Source organism: Triticum aestivum, chromosome 1A (genome assembly GCF_018294505.1).
Source record: "Triticum aestivum cultivar Chinese Spring chromosome 1A, IWGSC CS RefSeq v2.1, whole genome shotgun sequence".
In the NCBI taxonomy this organism is placed as follows: Eukaryota; Viridiplantae; Streptophyta; class Magnoliopsida; order Poales; family Poaceae; genus Triticum; species Triticum aestivum.
The window spans coordinates 167,563,035-167,579,625 of NC_057794.1; the positions used below are offsets into that span (position 1 = coordinate 167,563,035).

The 16,591-nt window shown below is 49.9% G+C and overlaps 1 long non-coding RNA gene across 2 annotated transcripts; it reads left to right on the forward strand.

Moving 5' to 3' along the window:
* Nucleotides 1-321: 321 nt before the first annotated feature.
* On the forward strand, nucleotides 322-4,248 carry LOC123042232 (uncharacterized). Of its 2 annotated transcripts, XR_006418741.1 has the most exons (6): nucleotides 322-578; nucleotides 654-848; nucleotides 1,751-1,944; nucleotides 3,092-3,141; nucleotides 3,381-3,584; nucleotides 3,693-4,248. It is a non-coding gene; the product is annotated as an uncharacterized lncRNA (long non-coding RNA). The 2 variants fall into 2 exon arrangements; XR_006418739.1 differs by having other exon boundaries at nucleotides 322-848.
* Nucleotides 4,249-16,591: the final 12,343 nt, after the last annotated feature.

A 16,591-nucleotide genomic window follows, 5' to 3' on the forward strand; every position in this document is an offset into this window, starting at 1 on the left:
GAATAGTCCAATCTATCTATCTATCTATATCTATCTATCTATCTATCTATCTATCTATCTATCTATCTATACCTCTACTAATTACAGACTCCCAAGTAATTATCATATTAATTAGAAATTACGAATGGTTCATTCGATGAGACCGAGTTATTACGGTGGAGATTAACTCGTGTTATTTTCGCTTAATTACGTGCTTAATTCGCCAAAATAAAACTGAAGGCCCACGCTCTTTTCACCAAGGAACCTGAAGGCCCACGTTCCTTTCACAATGGTTGTACAAAACGAAGCCCCACAACCACCTAAAAAAACCCGCAGTCCTTTCACCGTGGTTGCTAAAAAAAGTCTTCCTGTATCCCTAACCTTCTGACGCCCATCGCTTGCCATGGATCGCGCCGCCGCCCTGCTCCCCACCGATGCCGTCGCTCTCCCACCCATCCACTGCCCCTGCCCACTGCACCTACCCTCTGTTGCATTCCATCGCCTCCACCGCCACCGTGAACCATCTCTCTCCTTAGTCCTCTCTCTTGGACTAGCACGCTACGGCGGATGCTTCCGGTCATGTGGAGGCGGCGCGGCAGGTCGAGGGAATGCGATTGAGGCGGATTGTGTCCCTTCTCGATCTATCCTCACCTCCTCTTCCTCCTCTCCTATAGGCAATAACAATGGTCTCCTGTTGTGCCCCTCCACTCATCGGACCGCCGAGGCATGGAAGTACCCGGAGAAGTTGGTGCTCCGCGTAGCAAATTTGTGCCCCTCCACTCATCGGACCGCCGAGGCATGGAACTACTTGGAGAAGATGGTGCTCCGCGTAGCAAATTCGGATGTGTTTTGAGAGGCTGCCAGGCAAGGTAATTTTCTTCTCTGAAGTTCTCTCATGGAACTTGGGTGGAATGGATTTGCGGGTGTGCTAGGTGTAGTGCCATTGGATTGCCATGTTAGTGGGCCGAATCTCCTTTCCTACACACACGCTTGGGTTTGGGAAGGTACTGGGTCAATACTACTACCCTTTGACTTTGCAATGGTGATTTGGATAGTTCTATTTTTAAAAAATCATGGTGGTTTAGTTGGTTTGTTAACAGGTGCTTCAGTTAGGACTAATATTCGAAAAATGTCACCATGCTGAATTTGGCAGAGGACAATACAATTATGTTATAATTGGTCATTTAGGTAGTTCTAAGAAATAGTTCATAGACTCAACTACTATTTAGCTTACTACAATATAATTGTGTGGATTGTTGTTGATGAATAATACCCAATGCATTGCTTTCTATTGCCCAGAGTACTACATTTTAGTATGCAGAACTTGAGCTTTGTTTGCCAAGAAAATGTCTATGCTAATTCCTACAAGAAGGAGTAATACATTCCCCGTCCAAGTATTTATTACTGATCATTGATGCTTCATCTGTTTATGCTGCAGAGACATGGTCACATGGATGATTAGCATCTTTTGCCAAAAGCATTTTAATTCGCTGAAGAAATGCTACTGCACCTATGACTACAAGCTTAGATGTCCAATCCTGATTTTTGACGACCACTTTAGGATGTGATCATTAGTGCGTCTTCAAAGCTGCTTGACATAACATAACGTTTGATTTTTACTAATTTGGTCGAGCCTAAGCAATGTTAAGTAGACTTCACTGAATTCTTAATAAGGAAATTACACAATCTGATGTGTGTGCCATAGGATTAGTGTTGTTTGAATAGTTTATTCTTCTTACCAATCAGACTGATGATTTAACTGTTGATGCAGACGCTTTGCCAGATGTTCATCATCAATGTCGGTCAGGGGTTCAGGCACCTTTGGAACGCATGGCATCAGCCATATGGACCTGCATGGATGTGATAGTTTACTCAAACATTTTTATGCCTTCAACTACAGCTACCACACAACTTCATTGAGATTTGTTTTCTATAGGACCTGGATTAATAATCTCCAACAATATGGTAATGCTTGATGCTTCTTATATTTACTTTCAGATCTAAATACATTTGTGATTTTGTGTATGTTGCACTACGAAACTGTGTGTGCTAAACCAAACATGACATCTACGCATTTTTAGATATGCATGCATGTTTCAAAAGAATAAATCTAATATGTAGTATATACGAAGGTACCTAAAATGTTAGCATATATTGCCAACTCTTGAAAATATACGGTGCTCTTACTCTTTGCTTGCTGTGAACCTGGGGAGCTCGGAATGGAGTAGGTGTAATAATCAGTATATACCAGAACAATATTTCTGTGATATTATATATACTAACTTTGTGATAGTGGAGTATGTAATTTTTGAACTGGTTTGAATTCTTGCCGTGAACCTGGGGAGCTTGGGTTGGAGTAGGTGTAATAATCAGTATATACCAGAACAATATTTCTGTGATATTGTATATAGTGACTTTGTGATAGTGGAGTATGAACCATATTTTTGCCAGGGACTCTATAACATATTTTCAAACTGGTTTGAATAGCTGCCGCCAATTTTTATCTTCCTTGTGGTGTATGCTACCATCAAAAGGAGTATATAATACACTGCTCTTTGTGCACGGAAGTGTAGCATACAAAATTAAATCAAAAGGGTATATAACATACTTTTTAATGAAGTAAGTATATACTTTTTTGTGTGATGCAGTATATACAACATCTTTGTAAGGAGATATATAGTACTTTTTTGTGAACCAGTATACTATGTTTTTTAGTCAGTACATAATCTTTTATTCGATATACACTACTCTTCTTGAGTCGGTATATACTGCTGTTCTTGATATAAAGGGTAAAACAGCGTGCACATTTCATGCCGTCGCCGTTGTCGACTAGATGGTGCCGCCGCATGGATCTATCAATGCATGCCACACCACCACCGTTTCTTATTGTCGCCGTTGTCGACGAGATTGGTGGTGCCGTCGCATGGATCGATCAATGCACATCACGCCACCGCTTTGTCAACATCGACGAGATGGTGCTGCTGTCTTATCCATCGATCAATGCACCTACTCATTAACATCGCATCCGCTATGTAACTAGCTGCGTCAGTGGCTTTGAACCTCAATCCAGATTGATTTCATGCAAAGCCTGTCATGTTTTCCTTTTGTACAGGAATAGGCAAGCACAAGAGAAGATTTGACAGTAGACGCTCATTGTTTGAGGTAAATACTCCTTCCATGCAAGCTGCAAATAATTTTCTTTTATCTTGAAAACTGTAAATTTGTTTCAAAAAATTGTGTTAACAAATTTGTTGAATTATTACGTGGGGGAGATGCTCAACTAATAATATAAAAACAAGTGTAGGCTAGGGAAAAGATACAACATCATTAAGCGGCCGTATTACCAGAAAAGATTCCACGCTATTGTTGATGGCCCTAACGCTCTATAGTTCTTCCTCCAGGCCCGAAAGAGATCACTGCTTCTACACCGTTTCTTTCTCTCCCGGTTAGAAACAACCTCAACAATCTTGCGTCATGTCTCTCCCTTCAGCTATCTCCCACCCCATGGAAGCTAACCCATGTCTCTATCAAAACTAAGTTGGAGCATTCATCTGCTGTGCTAAAGGAGCTTATTGACCCAAAACTGTTTTCCTCATCTGTATCAGGTTCATTTTCTCACAATATTTTGTTCTAATTTTCCTTGCAGTTTTATCTTGAATACACATTAACTTTGGATTTGGGTTCAATTTGTTTTGTATCATGTGCTTGGATAGTGTTTGTGCTCTCCATGGATGCAATCCCGGCTCTTCTCACATATAACCTATGGATACCTCATGGAGATTGGTTGGAGCATAATCTTCTTACGTACAAGCTATGTATACATAATGGACAATGGTCGGAGTATAACGATGCTGATCAGGCGAGCTTATAAATTAACATGCTGTCTAAGTAGATGACAGCAGCATGGAGGAGCCTAATGTCAGTTGTCAATGTCATCGCTGGTCAAGTTACTAATAAATTTTTGTATCGACAAAACATGTCTAAGACCCTCTATGGGAGAGTTAACATCTTCAATGGCCTACCCAGTCTTCAGTTACGGCTGATGTTGTTGCTTGATCTCCTGTTCAAGGAAGTTCCTTGCGAAGATGCCATGTCCTGGTTGTTGTAGGTTAGAGAATTGAGTTCTCATGAATTTGCTTCTAACCCTTTTTAGCCAGCATATAGTGCAGATAGTTAAACTGTGAAACACTTAACAATGAAGCTCTTTTTGAACTACTAAAACATTGAGGGTTTCTGTTATAAATCCGAATATCTATTTTTCGCGAACAATTTGTTTGCAAAAGCAAAGGCAATGTGAGAACTACTAATGCTTAAGTGTCGCTGCTGCTGAACTTCTGATTTTCTGTCAATTGTGTGTGACAACTACTAAATTGAAGGCTAAATAGATGGCATGTGAAATACTCGGTGCTATCAACTAGGAGTCATAGCATTGGCAGGGTAAGTGAAGTTATACTCTGTCGATATTATCATCTACACAGAAGAACTCACATATATTTTCTATTCATATACACTTTTTGTGACTATGTAATTCTCAAATAAGATAGTTTCAAATGGTTTATATCTCCAAATTGAAGCCACCTTTTAATAATGTTGTGGTGTGTCTTTAGGTGATTCAATATAAATCACAGTGTACTTCTCCATATAATGTACTCCCGCTGATCCATTTTAATTGTTGCTGATTTAGTAATGGTGACAATTAATATGGATCAGAGGGAGTACTGATTTTGCTGCTTTGAACAAGGTAAGAGGTCTGTATAATGATGGTCTTCCCTTTTTGCGAGAATGATGACTTCTCATGCCGAGCGAAATATATTTTAATGCTTTTATTAAACCAACCACAAATCTGAATGTGGTCATGTATTTAGGTAATGGTATGTAGCTGTGTTTGGTTGTTTCAACAAAAAAATGAATGTTGGTTTCTTATGTTTGCACACTCACGCGATAGAGAGCTTTTCTGATATGAAACTTCTTGGAAATGCCAAGATGTGTGGAGAGTTTACAATCTCTGGTGATCTTAAGAGAAATTAAGATTCTAGGAGAAAATTTAAGTAATAATGTTTCTGATCAAGATGTATCTGTTTACGTAAATTGTATTGCATAATAACTATTTGAAGACATTACCTTGATGTCTGGTCTTATATAGTATTTTTGTTTATGTTTTTTTAATGGATGTTGTATCAACTTCGCACATGTACTATAATTTCATTACAAAGGAAAATCTAGCATAATAGTTAATGCAAGATGGTCATGTCACTACTACAAATCTCTGTAGGAACTCTACAGGATAGGATTTGCAAAGGAAAAAAATAATCCTTTGAATCCCTTTGGTTTATTGGAATGGATTCCTATTCCTATGTAGGATAGGAATCAATCCTTCACAATTTGGAGGAAAAAACATTAGTCTAGACTCAATGGAAAAATTCCTATCTTATGCACCAAATGGCATCGCCAAATGGCATCCCTTTCTCTATAGGAATTGAGATGCATGTCATTTCACTTCCTATGATTTTTCTATTCCTATAAAATTCCTATCCTATGAACTAAAGGGAAGGCCTAAATTTATGAAATATTATTTATTCTCCAATCTATCATGTTCGCTTATTTTCTCTTCCATTGTGTGTTTGATGAATAAGCTTGCACTATATTGAATGAAGTTTAATTATCATGATCTAGAGAAATAAGAACGTTACACTCCCTCTGATCCATATTAATTGTTGTTGATTTAGTACAATTATTGTTTAACTTTAATCATATAAGATGTTTCTAATTATATGAAATGATCTTTTAGTCGTTGGATGGTAGAATAGAATACAAAAGATATGCTTAATTTTTTGCATATGCAATATATGTTCACAAAGCACGTAAGTTGCATTACTGCCTCATGTTGATGACATTATATCTAAACATTTAACAATGTTTCTTTTGGTGATATTCCAAATAAATATTTACCATCTAGGTAACGAAACATATTTACGGCTGAAATTACATTGATTAACTTAGACACTCACATGTATTTGTGTTTACCAATGGTTAAAGTTACTTTCATTGCTTCTGTAGCATGTTCCAATATATTTACATATGTTTCAATTGTTCTGTGCAAGTAGGCACTTATATTAATATGTGGGTTACACCATAGATAATTTGTGTATATTACATACACATAAAATATGAAGTGAAATATAAAGTGAGAAAATGACAAATTGTTAAAACTAGCCCATGCAGATGCACGGGTTCATGACTAGTCATCATAATTTTTCAATTTGTTATTCAAAAATTCTTCAGCTTATTCAACAGTTTGTTCCCTGAAAACACAACCAGCACAACTATCTAGGAAGTCCCTAGAAGCATCAGTTAGTCCATGTCGGGGAAACTGATCCACGAACACCTATGGGGCCGGCGGACCGAGCCCCTTTCGGTTCAGCGGGGGGCGAAGATCGCACGAAGAGCAGATCGAGGCGAAGCACACGAGCAGTTTACCCAGCTTCGGAGCTCTCCGGAGAGATAACACTCCTACTGCTGCTTGTCTGGTTCTATTCTGTTCTTGCTCTAGCGCGAGAGCGTAGTGTCTTTCTGGGTTACGAATGAGTCAAATCGAACCCCCTCTACGTTGCGCATGGGCCTCCTTTTATACGCTAAAGGGGTCACCGACAGGTGGCAACACAGAGAGGGGTACAAATGTAAAAAGTGGGGTGGTTGGTACAGTTACTTGTACAGTGCACCCTACCTAACCCTGACAGCAGGGGACAAGGGCATTAAAGGCCCGTCTGAGTCGCCCAAACAGTGCAGAAAAGGACCGTTAGGGGCGCCACCGTTCACCATGACGGCTATCTTGTCAGCTTCGCATGCCACTGCGCACCGCTGGCTGCACAGCCTCCCGCCACGCGCGCCTGGAGAGGCCCCCAGAGCGACACGTTGGTGGATGCACTGGAGCGTGGGCATAGAGTGGCCGCCTACCGCGGCAAGCGCCTTGCCGCTATTGTTATCTTGTCGGGTCCGGAAGCTTGTCGCTCACCGGGCCTCGAGGTACCTTGTTTGGTCTTCCCGGCAAACTCCTCTTGCCGGGACCTTGTTGCCTTGCCGGAGCGCATGGCGCGTCACGGCAAGTTCTTTGGAGTGCCTCGGTTGGCCTTCCCGGCAAGCTCCTCTTGCCGGGGCCTTGTCTCCTGAGCTTAAATACTTTGTTCTTGAATGGCTCCAAGGGAACCTTGGAGGATCTTGGCGTTCGCCTGGCAAGCCTTGCCGCGGGGTGCTGCAATTGCCCGTGCACAAGTTCGGGGTACTAGGGTACCCCTATTCTAGTACACCGACAGGAGCCCCCGGGCCTGGGCCAGACACGGTGCCGAGCGCTGTTGGGCCAGGCCCAAGACAGGGCACGGGCACACGCGGACTGGGCCACACCGAATCTCGCCAAAGATGTCGGGGAAACTGATCCACGAACACCTATGGGGCCGGCGGACCGGGCCCCTTTCGGTTCGGCGGGGGGCGGAGATCGCACGAAGAGCAGATCGAGGCGAAGCACACGAGCAGTTTACCCAGCTTCGGAGCTCTCCGAAGAGATAACACTCCTACTGCTGCTTGTCTGGTTCTATTCTGTTCTTGCTCTAGCGCGAGAGCGTAGTGTCTTTCTGGGTTACGAATGAGTCGAACCGAACCCCCTCTACGTTGCGCATGGGCCTCCTTTTATACGCTAAAGGGGTCACCGACAGGTGGCAACGCAGAGAGGGGTACAAATGTAAAAAGCGGGGTGGTTGGTACAGTTACTTGTACAGTGCACCCTACCTAACCCTCATGGCAGGGGACAAGGGCATTAAAGGCCCGTCTGAGTCGCCCAAACAGTGCAGAAAAGCACCGTTAGGGGCGCCACCGTTCGCCACGACGGCGATCTTGTCAGCTTCGCATGCCACTACGCACCGCTGGCTGCACCGCCTCCCGCCACGCGCGCCTGGAGAGGCCCCCAGAGCGACACATTGGTGGATGCGCTGGAGCGTGGGCACAGAGTGGCCGCCTGCCGCGGCAAGCGCCTTGCCGCTGTTGTTATCTTGTCGGGTCCGGAAGCTTGTCGCTCACCGGGCCTCGAGGTACCTTGTTTGGTCTTCCCGGCAAGCTCCTCTTGCTGGGACCTTGTTGCCTTGCCGGAGCGCATGGCGCGTCGCGGCAAGTTCTTTGGAGTGCCTCGGTTGGCCTTCCCGGCAAGCTCCTCTTGCCGGGGCCTTGTCTCCTGAGCTTAAATACTTTGTTCTTGAATGGCTCCAAGGGAACCTTGGAGGATCTTGGCGTTCGCGCGGCAAGCCTTGCCGCGGGGTGCTGCAACTGCCCGTGCACAAGTTCGGGGTACTAGGGTACCCCTATTCTAGTACCCCGACAGGAGCCCCCGGGCCTGGGCCAGACACGGAGCCGAGCGCTGTTGGGCCAGGCCCAAGACAGGGCACGGGCACACGCGGACTGGGCCACACCGAATCTCGCTCCGTATCAACCGCGCTCTCCCATAACGGCACGCGTTGAATGCGGCATCATGGGAGAGATTGTGGGTGGTTGTTTATTCGGAAGGGCGAAACGTCCGCCCCGTCCCTCTTTATAAGCAGAGGAAACAGGGGTAGTTCGTTCCCCCTCGCTGGTTGCTGCTACTCCATCTTCAAGAACCTCCGCCGCTCCCCTCTTCTTCTCGAAGCCGAGAGAGCAGCGCTCCGCCCCCCATTGCCACCAGCATCACCACGCCGTCGACCTCCCTCACCACCTCCGCCATGGCCCCAAAAGCCGACAAGGGAAAGGGCGTGAAGTCGGCCGAGGCGCAGCGGCTCGCGGCGCTGCGGAAGGAGCGGGCGATCTTCTCCCCTCAGCTCGGCGTGCAGGAGCTGAGGGAGTACTTCTACCTCTTTTGGGCGACGGAGACGCGTGCGCATCCGCGCATGAGGGTACTCCCGGCCGCTGCTTCGGAGCTGGCTCCAAACGGGTACCCATTCTTCGCGCTATTCTTCTATTGCGGGCTCTGCCCGCCCTTCTCGGAGTTCTTCTGCGATATCATGAACACATACGGCTTCCGCCTCCTTGACTTCACCCCCAACGCCGTTCTGACCATGGCAGTTTTCGCACATTTGTGCGAAAACTTTGTCAGAGTCCACCCCAGTGTTGCCCTTTTCCACCACTACTTCATACCTCGGGTAGAGAGAGGAGATCCGCTTGACGGAGGGATCGCCTGGATCTCGAGAGTCGGCAAAAAGGAGGCGTACTTGGAGGGTGAGCTCCGCAGCAAGTGGGATGAGTGGAGAGCGGAGTGGTGCTGGATTGTCGAGGAGAATCCGCAGCCCTTCACCGCTGTGCGCCAAACTTCAATAGTGCGCGGCAATGACTGGAGCAACATGGCCCCGGAAGACGAGAGGCTGAAGATCGCCATTACTAGGATCCTTCGCCTCAGGCTTGCCGGGCTCACTGTAGGCGCTGTAGGCGCAGATTTCCTCCGCCGCCACATCGCCCCCCTGCAGGAGAGGGGGAGGCCCGCCTGGGAATTCAAGAACTCGGCGGACATCATGAGGCTGCGGCCGGGCCTCAACTACAACTTCACCGTCTTGGAGCTGGATGCAATGCTCCTGGAGTTGTTCAAACGTGACCCCCAGCACCCATTCACGCTGCCGAGGGGCGTTGTCCCATTATGCAACAATTCTTCGCTTGACCGGATCCGCGCCATGATGCCGTTGTGTGATTCACACAGAATCGTTCCAACTTGGCAAGAGCCTTCGGATGACGTCGTGCAAGCGTTCTTCGACAACTTGGAAGAAGTGCCGGTCCACGCTGACGAGCAGAAGAGCCTCACCCGTGACACCACCGACAAGGAGCTGCAGCGCATCGCCACTAGGGCGGAAGAGGTTGCGGCCGCAGCTGCCGCGGGCGTGTTTGGGTTCACTGTGGAGGAGGTGGAGGCTGCGGAGGCGGCAAACCTTGCCGAGCGCGCGGAGTTCATTGGCGAGGAGGAGCCTGCCGGTTCCGAAGCCGAGCCGAGCGAGGCCGGCGAGGAGGAGCCCGAGTCTTCAGAAAACTTGCCGCAGGCGGAGCCCCCGGCCCCGCCAAGAAGGCGCCTTCGCAGGGCCGGGGACGCAGCGGGGCGGCAGCCGGGTCAACAGCCGCCGAGCCGTGCGACGCGCTCTACTGCGGCAAGCAATGTTACCGCGGGAGCGCCTCACGCAATAGCGGCAACTGGAGCGGGATCTTCCCGGGCCACCGCCACCGCCCCCGCCAAGCGGGCAAGGGATCCTACTCCTCCGCCTCGCCGCACCGGAGGAGGGCCGGACTTTGATCTTTCCGCCTCAGCTCTGACGAGGAGGAAGAAGAGTAAGTTTCTTTGGTGCTCTTGTAGTTCTTCAATCTTGCTGTTTATATCTTGTATCTGACTTGCTCCAATCTGGACTCCTTTCTTTTCAGGACGCTGGCTCAGAGAGCGGCGAAGAGGGCCAAGGCCGCGGTGATTGTCATCGAGGATGACCCCATCGTGTCAGCAGGAGGTGGGTCCGAGACCACCTTGACGGACCTGGCAATCACTCCTCAAAGCAGCCCCCAGCGCAGCCCCCAACGTAAGTTCATATTTTAGCCTTCTGCTGCCGGGCGCGCTTGATGGCTTTTTCCTTTGTTGATATCTTGCTTGTTGATTTGTGTAGGAGCAGAGCAGCCACATCAGGAGCGCCCGGAAGCTGGTCCCAAAGTGCCATCTGCTTCGACTACGCCGCCAAGGGAGGGGTTCCCAGTAAGGGAGCGCTCTCCGGCAAGGGAGAACTCTCCGGCAAGGGACAGCACCGTCGATCCTGCAGCGACCGAGACCGCAACTGCAGATCTTGGCGCAGGTAATTCACTTGTCCAAAAACTTTCCCTTGGGTTCTTCTTCTCCTGATTTTCTTCTCTTGGATTTTTGATTGATTTTTCTCCCTTCTTCGTTCTTCAGACCCATCTACGGCTGAGCCAATGGAGACAGAGGGCGCCGGCGAGGAAGGGGCCGGTGCTGATGAGACCGCCGGCGAGGAGGCCGCCAAGGCTGCCGCCGCAGAAGCCGGCGAGGGGTCGGGTGATCGCACTGACGACCCTGAGGCCATAGGAGCGCCAGGCGCTGCGCCGACCGCCGATCCCTCTGCCGCTGCTGCGGGGCCGGGCTCCGAGGAGCCCCAGCCCGGCGCCTACTTGAAGGCTGGCGACGATATCTTCATCAAGCTACCCTGGGCATCGAGCTCCAGGGCGCCAGTCGAGAGGGAAACTTTTGATGAGGAGGTGCTCGCCTCCGCCGGACTGTCGTTGGTCGATGCGCCCGGCAGCAGCATTGGCGAGCCTGAGGAGGAGCAGCTGCTGCGGAAGCTGCTGTCACTCTACCGTGCCCGGCAAGCCAAGCTGGCTTCCCGGGAAGCGCTTGTCGCGAAGGCGGGAGTTGACATGGAGAAGCGCGCGGAGGAGCTCCGGGGCCACAATCAAGAAGCTCTCTGGTCCCTGGCACAGGAGCGGGAGCGACTCGACGAAGAGCGCACGGCCTTCCTTCTCGAGAAGGCCGAAGCTGAGGAGGAGCAAAGGCTGGCCGCCGAGAAGCAGTCTGCGCGAGAAGGTGAACTGGTGCAGCGGAAGGCCAACCTCGACAGCTACGAGGAAGAGCTCGCCGAGCGCGAGCAAGCACTTGGCGGGGCGCTCAAGGAGGCAAAGGACGCTGCGGCAATTGCAGAGACCGCCAAGAAAGAGCTGGAGGAGAAGGTGGCGCAGCTGGAGGCCGACATTGGGAAGAGCGGCGAGGAGCTTGCCGCGCTCAAGAGTGAGCGTGAGAAGGATGCTGCCGCCCACGGTGAGCTGCAAGGTCTTCTCGCTGAGAGGGGCAAGGAGCTCAGCGCCGCCAAGGATTCCAAAGCAGACCTGGAGCTGAAGCTGGCCACGCTAACGCAGACGCTGGAGGCCACCAAGGAGCGGGAGAAGACCTTGTAGGAGAAGGTCAAGGCTGATGCGGTGCTGCTGGAGAGCATTGCAGTTACCCAGAACTCGTTCAGAGACACTGTGGAGCACTGGACCGAGGGTCTGGTGAACATTGCCGCAGTCATCAACGAGGAGCTAGCGCAGCTGGGGATGGAGGACTTTGGGTATCCTTCCGACGAGAGTCTTCAACCCAGCGCCAAGCTCAGCCTGTTCTTCAAGGGCGTGGCGACGGTACTCCAGCGGCTCCGGGAGAGGATCCCGAAGCAGGTGGCCGACGAGTCGCACAAAATCTACGCCGGGGTTCTCCAGAAGGTGTTGATGAAGGTGGCCTTCCGCAATCCAGGCCTCAGCTTCACCAACGTCCTCAGGTCCTTGCCGCCTGACGCCGATCTGGATGCACTCAAGGCCCTTGTCACACCCATTGTGGACAAGGTGAGCGAGATCAAGAGGGTCGAGGGCGGACGCGTAGACTAGGCCGTCCATTTCTTCTTTTCCCTTTCCGCTGCTAATCATGTTGTGAAAACATTCTGTTAGAGCTGCGACAAGTTATCTTGTAATATAACTTTATTTCTGTTATCAATTGCTATGTTATTTCCTCTACTAGATTCCTTCCTTTGTATGTTTTTACCCTACGCTTCTAGGGAACTTGTCGGCGCAGGCACCCGAGCCGCGAGCGCTGAGTGCGGAACTTCAGCAGCCTGCTGGCGGTGCTGCTTCCGACAAGAAACCTTGTCGCGACTAGATGCAGCACACTTAAGCTGTTGAGCGGACTCGAAACAAAGTAAGGGCGCAACTAGCCACGAGTTGGTTCCTCCGTGCACAGGTTTTCCATACAAAGCAGGGTCGTTCGAGGAAGATAACTCAAAAATTTAAAAACTGATTGCTCAAACTTTGGCAACTTAGCTTTTCTGTCGTTTGCTTCCCGGCAAGGCAAGACTTTGCTTGAACGACGCCTGGTCCATACCACAATCTTCTCCTTCCCCCCTGGCCCGTAGACTAGAGCGAAAGGTGTCTGGCCAGTGGCTCGATTTGGCGTTGTTCTGATCGACCAAAGAACCACCGGCAGCTCCTCGATCCAGTTTCTTCCGCACTTGCGCAGCCTGTCGAAAGTTCTGGTCTTGAGCCCGCGTAGTACTTCAGCATTTGCCCTCTCTGCTTGACCGTTGCTTCTCGGATGAGCAACAGAAGCGAAGCAGACCTTGGCGCCAAGGTCTTGGACGTACTGCATGAAGGTGCGGCTCGTGAATTGCGTGCCGTTGTCGGTGATGATCCTGTTAGGGATCCCGAAAGGGCAAACAATTGACCTGAAGAACTTGACTGCTGACTGTGCTGTCACCTTCCTCACTGGCTGCACTTCTGGCCACTTTGTAAACTTGTCGATTGTGACGTACAAGTACTCAAAGCCCCCGACAGCTCGAGGGAAAGGGCCGAGGATATCGAGCCCCCAGACCGAAAATGGCCAGGATAAAGGGATCGTCTGGACAGTTTGAGCTGGCTGGTGTATCTGTTTGGAGTGGAGCTGGCACGCTTCACACTTGGTTACTTGTGCAGTTGCATCCTGGAGGGCCGTCGGCCAAAAGAAGCCTTGCCGGAAAGCTTTGCCGGCAAGTGCCCTTGCGCCTATGTGGTGGCCACATATGCCTCCATGTATCTCTGCCAACAGCTTTTGTCCATCTTCCCGGCAAATACACTTCAATTTCACACCGTTGAGTCTTCTTCTGTACAGTATGCTATCGACAAACTGGTACATACTTGGCTGCCGGGCTACTCTCTCCGCTTCTTCTTGCTCTTCGGGAAGTTCTCCTGTCTGAAGGAAATGGACAATCTGTTGTGCCCATGCTGGAGCTTGTGGCTCGACAACAAGGACTAAAGGCACATCTGCTGCTGCGGGAACATCCGCTTCTACGGCAAGGACTTGCGGCCCTGCCGGAGCTTGATGTTCCCCGGCAAGCTTGCCGGAGCAAAACTTGTCGGGAGCGTCTGCTTCAACGGAACAAACCATAAGGTTTGCCGGAGCAGACTGCCCCTCAGCATTCTTGGTGTTGATCTTGGGGACTTTCTTGGCGGCGGCTTCGGGGAGCTCTGCCGGAAAGTAGTCGCCAGAAACCAACTTCCTCTTCTTGCTTTGTCCAGTTGAGGGTGTTACGGATGGTTGAGTCAACTTGAGCACAAAGATCCCTGGTTCCACAGGTAACTTTAGTGCGGCGCACTTTGACAGGCCATCAGCAATGTCATTCTGAGCTCTCGGGATATGTTCCATCTGTAGGCCGTCAAAGTGCTCTTCTAGCTTCCTCACTTCATCAACATATGCTTCCATCAATGGACTCTGGTAGTTCTTGTTCACTTGGCGGACGACAAGCTGTGAGTCACCCCTGACAATGAGCTTCTTGATCCCAAGGTCTGCTGCGATTCTGAGACCGGCAAGCAATCCTTCATACTCTGCAGTATTGTTGGTTGCTTGCTCCTTGGGAAAGTGCATCTGGACTACGTATTTGAGGTGCTCTCCGGTGGGTGCGACAAGCAGCACGCCCGCACCAGCGCCTTGCAGCGAGAAGGCACCATCAAAGTACATCAGCCACTCTCTGCTTGCCTCTTTGACGGGGATGCTCGTCTCTGGAATTTCTTCATCTGGGGTTGGCGTCCACTCTGCTATGAACTCTGCCAATGCTCTGCTTTGGATAGTTGAAGTGCTCTCAAACTTGAGGCCAAAGCTTGACAGTTCCAGCGCCCACTCGACAATCCTGCCTGTTGCTTCTGGATTTTGCAGTATCCTCTTCAGCGGAAAGCGAGTGACGACTGTGATTTCATGTGCTTGGAAGTAATGGCGCAGCTTTCTCGAGGCCATGAGGAGGCCGAAAAGCAACTTCTGCACACCAGAGTACCTTGATCTAGCCCCCTGCAGAAGGGAACTGACAAAGTAAACTGGACGCTACACCATTGTCTTCTGTATCTTATCATGCTCCTGCGCAGATCCATCTTTGTCGGGACCAGAGCTTGTCGGCGAAGCCCCCTGCTTGTCGCTGGATGCGTCTGCCGTGGTTGCTGGCTCATCATCTGCCTCTCTCTCTGCCACTAACGCAGCACTAACCACTTGATTGGTTGCCGCTACATACAGCAGCAACTTCTCTTGCGGCTTAGGTGCGACAAGTGTTGGAGTGGAGGACAGGTATCTCTTCAAGTCCTGCAGCGCAGCCTCCGCCTCCGGAGTCCATTTCATTGGACCTGCCTTTTTCAAAAATTTGAAAAATGGCAGGGCGCGCTCAGCAGATCTAGAGATAAACCTGCTGAGAGCAGCCACGCAACCGGCAAGCCTTCGTACATCCTTGACGCGCTTTGGTGCTTCGATCTGCTCAATGGCCTTGATCTTGTCGGGATTGGCTTCAATTCCCCGCTGAGACACGAAGAACCCGAGAAGCTTGCCGGAAGGGACTCCAAACACGCACTTCTCGGGGTTAAGCTTGAGGTTGATCTTGCGCAGATTTGCAAATGTCTCGTCTAAATCTTGAATCAGGGTCGCCCTGTTCTTACTCTTGACCACTATGTCATCCATGTAAGCTTCCACATTTCTGTGCATTTGCGGCTCAAAAGCGTGGTGGACTACCCTTGCGAATGTTGAACCAGCATTCTTCAAACCGAAAGGCATCCGTACGAAGCAGTACGTGCCACACGGGGTGATAAATGCGGTTTTCTCTTCATCCTCTTCTGCCATGAAGATCTGATGGTATCCTGAGTATGCATCAAGAAATGAAAGCAAATCACATCCGGCTGTGGAGTCAACAATCTGGTCAATGCGCGGCAAGGGAAATGGGTCTTTGGGACAAGCTTTATTAACATCAGTGAAGTCAATACAAAGTCTCCATTTCCCGTTAGCCTTGCGCACAACAACAGGATTGGCCAACCACGTGGGATGGAGCACTCCTCTGACAAGGCCTGCTGCTTCCAACTTCTTGATTTCTTCTGCGATGAATTCTTGGCGCTCCACTGCCTGCTTCCTGACTCTCTGCTTGACGGGCCGTGCATGAGGACAGACGGCAAGGTGGTGCTCAATTACTTTCCTGGGAACACCGGGGATATCAGACGGTTGCCATGCAAACACGTCGACATTCGCCCGCAGGAAAGCAACGAGCGCGCTTTCCTATTTGGGGTCAAGAGTGGCGCTGATGGTGAAGGTACCACCAGCACCATCCTCCTTGGCGGACACCTTCTTGGTCTCAGGTGGAGCTGCCATTGCCTTTTTACACTTGCCGGTGGAGCTCGATGGTGCGTCCTCGACGGTAGCGCAGCACTCCGAAGAGGTGCGCTTGCCGGAGTGGGCATCAGAGCTCTTGCCCGACTTGTTCTTCTTCTTCCCCCCGAGAGCTTCAGCGGCAAGTGTCTTGCGGTCTGCTGCGGCTGCTGCTTCCCGGTAGATCTTGTCGGCACAGATAAGAGCATCCTTCTTGTCGCCAGGGACAGAGATGACACCTATCGGGCCTGGCATTTTTAGTACGTTGTACGCATAGTGAGAGGCTGCCATGAACTTGGCGAGTGCCAGATGGCCAAGGATTCCATTGTAAGGTAATGGAAAGTCGGCTACATCAAATGTGACCCTCTCAGTCCTGAAGTTCAGTTCGCTGCCAAATGTTACCAGCAACGTGATCTTTCCCTTCGGCTTGCTCCTTCCCGGGTTGATTCCTTGAAATGT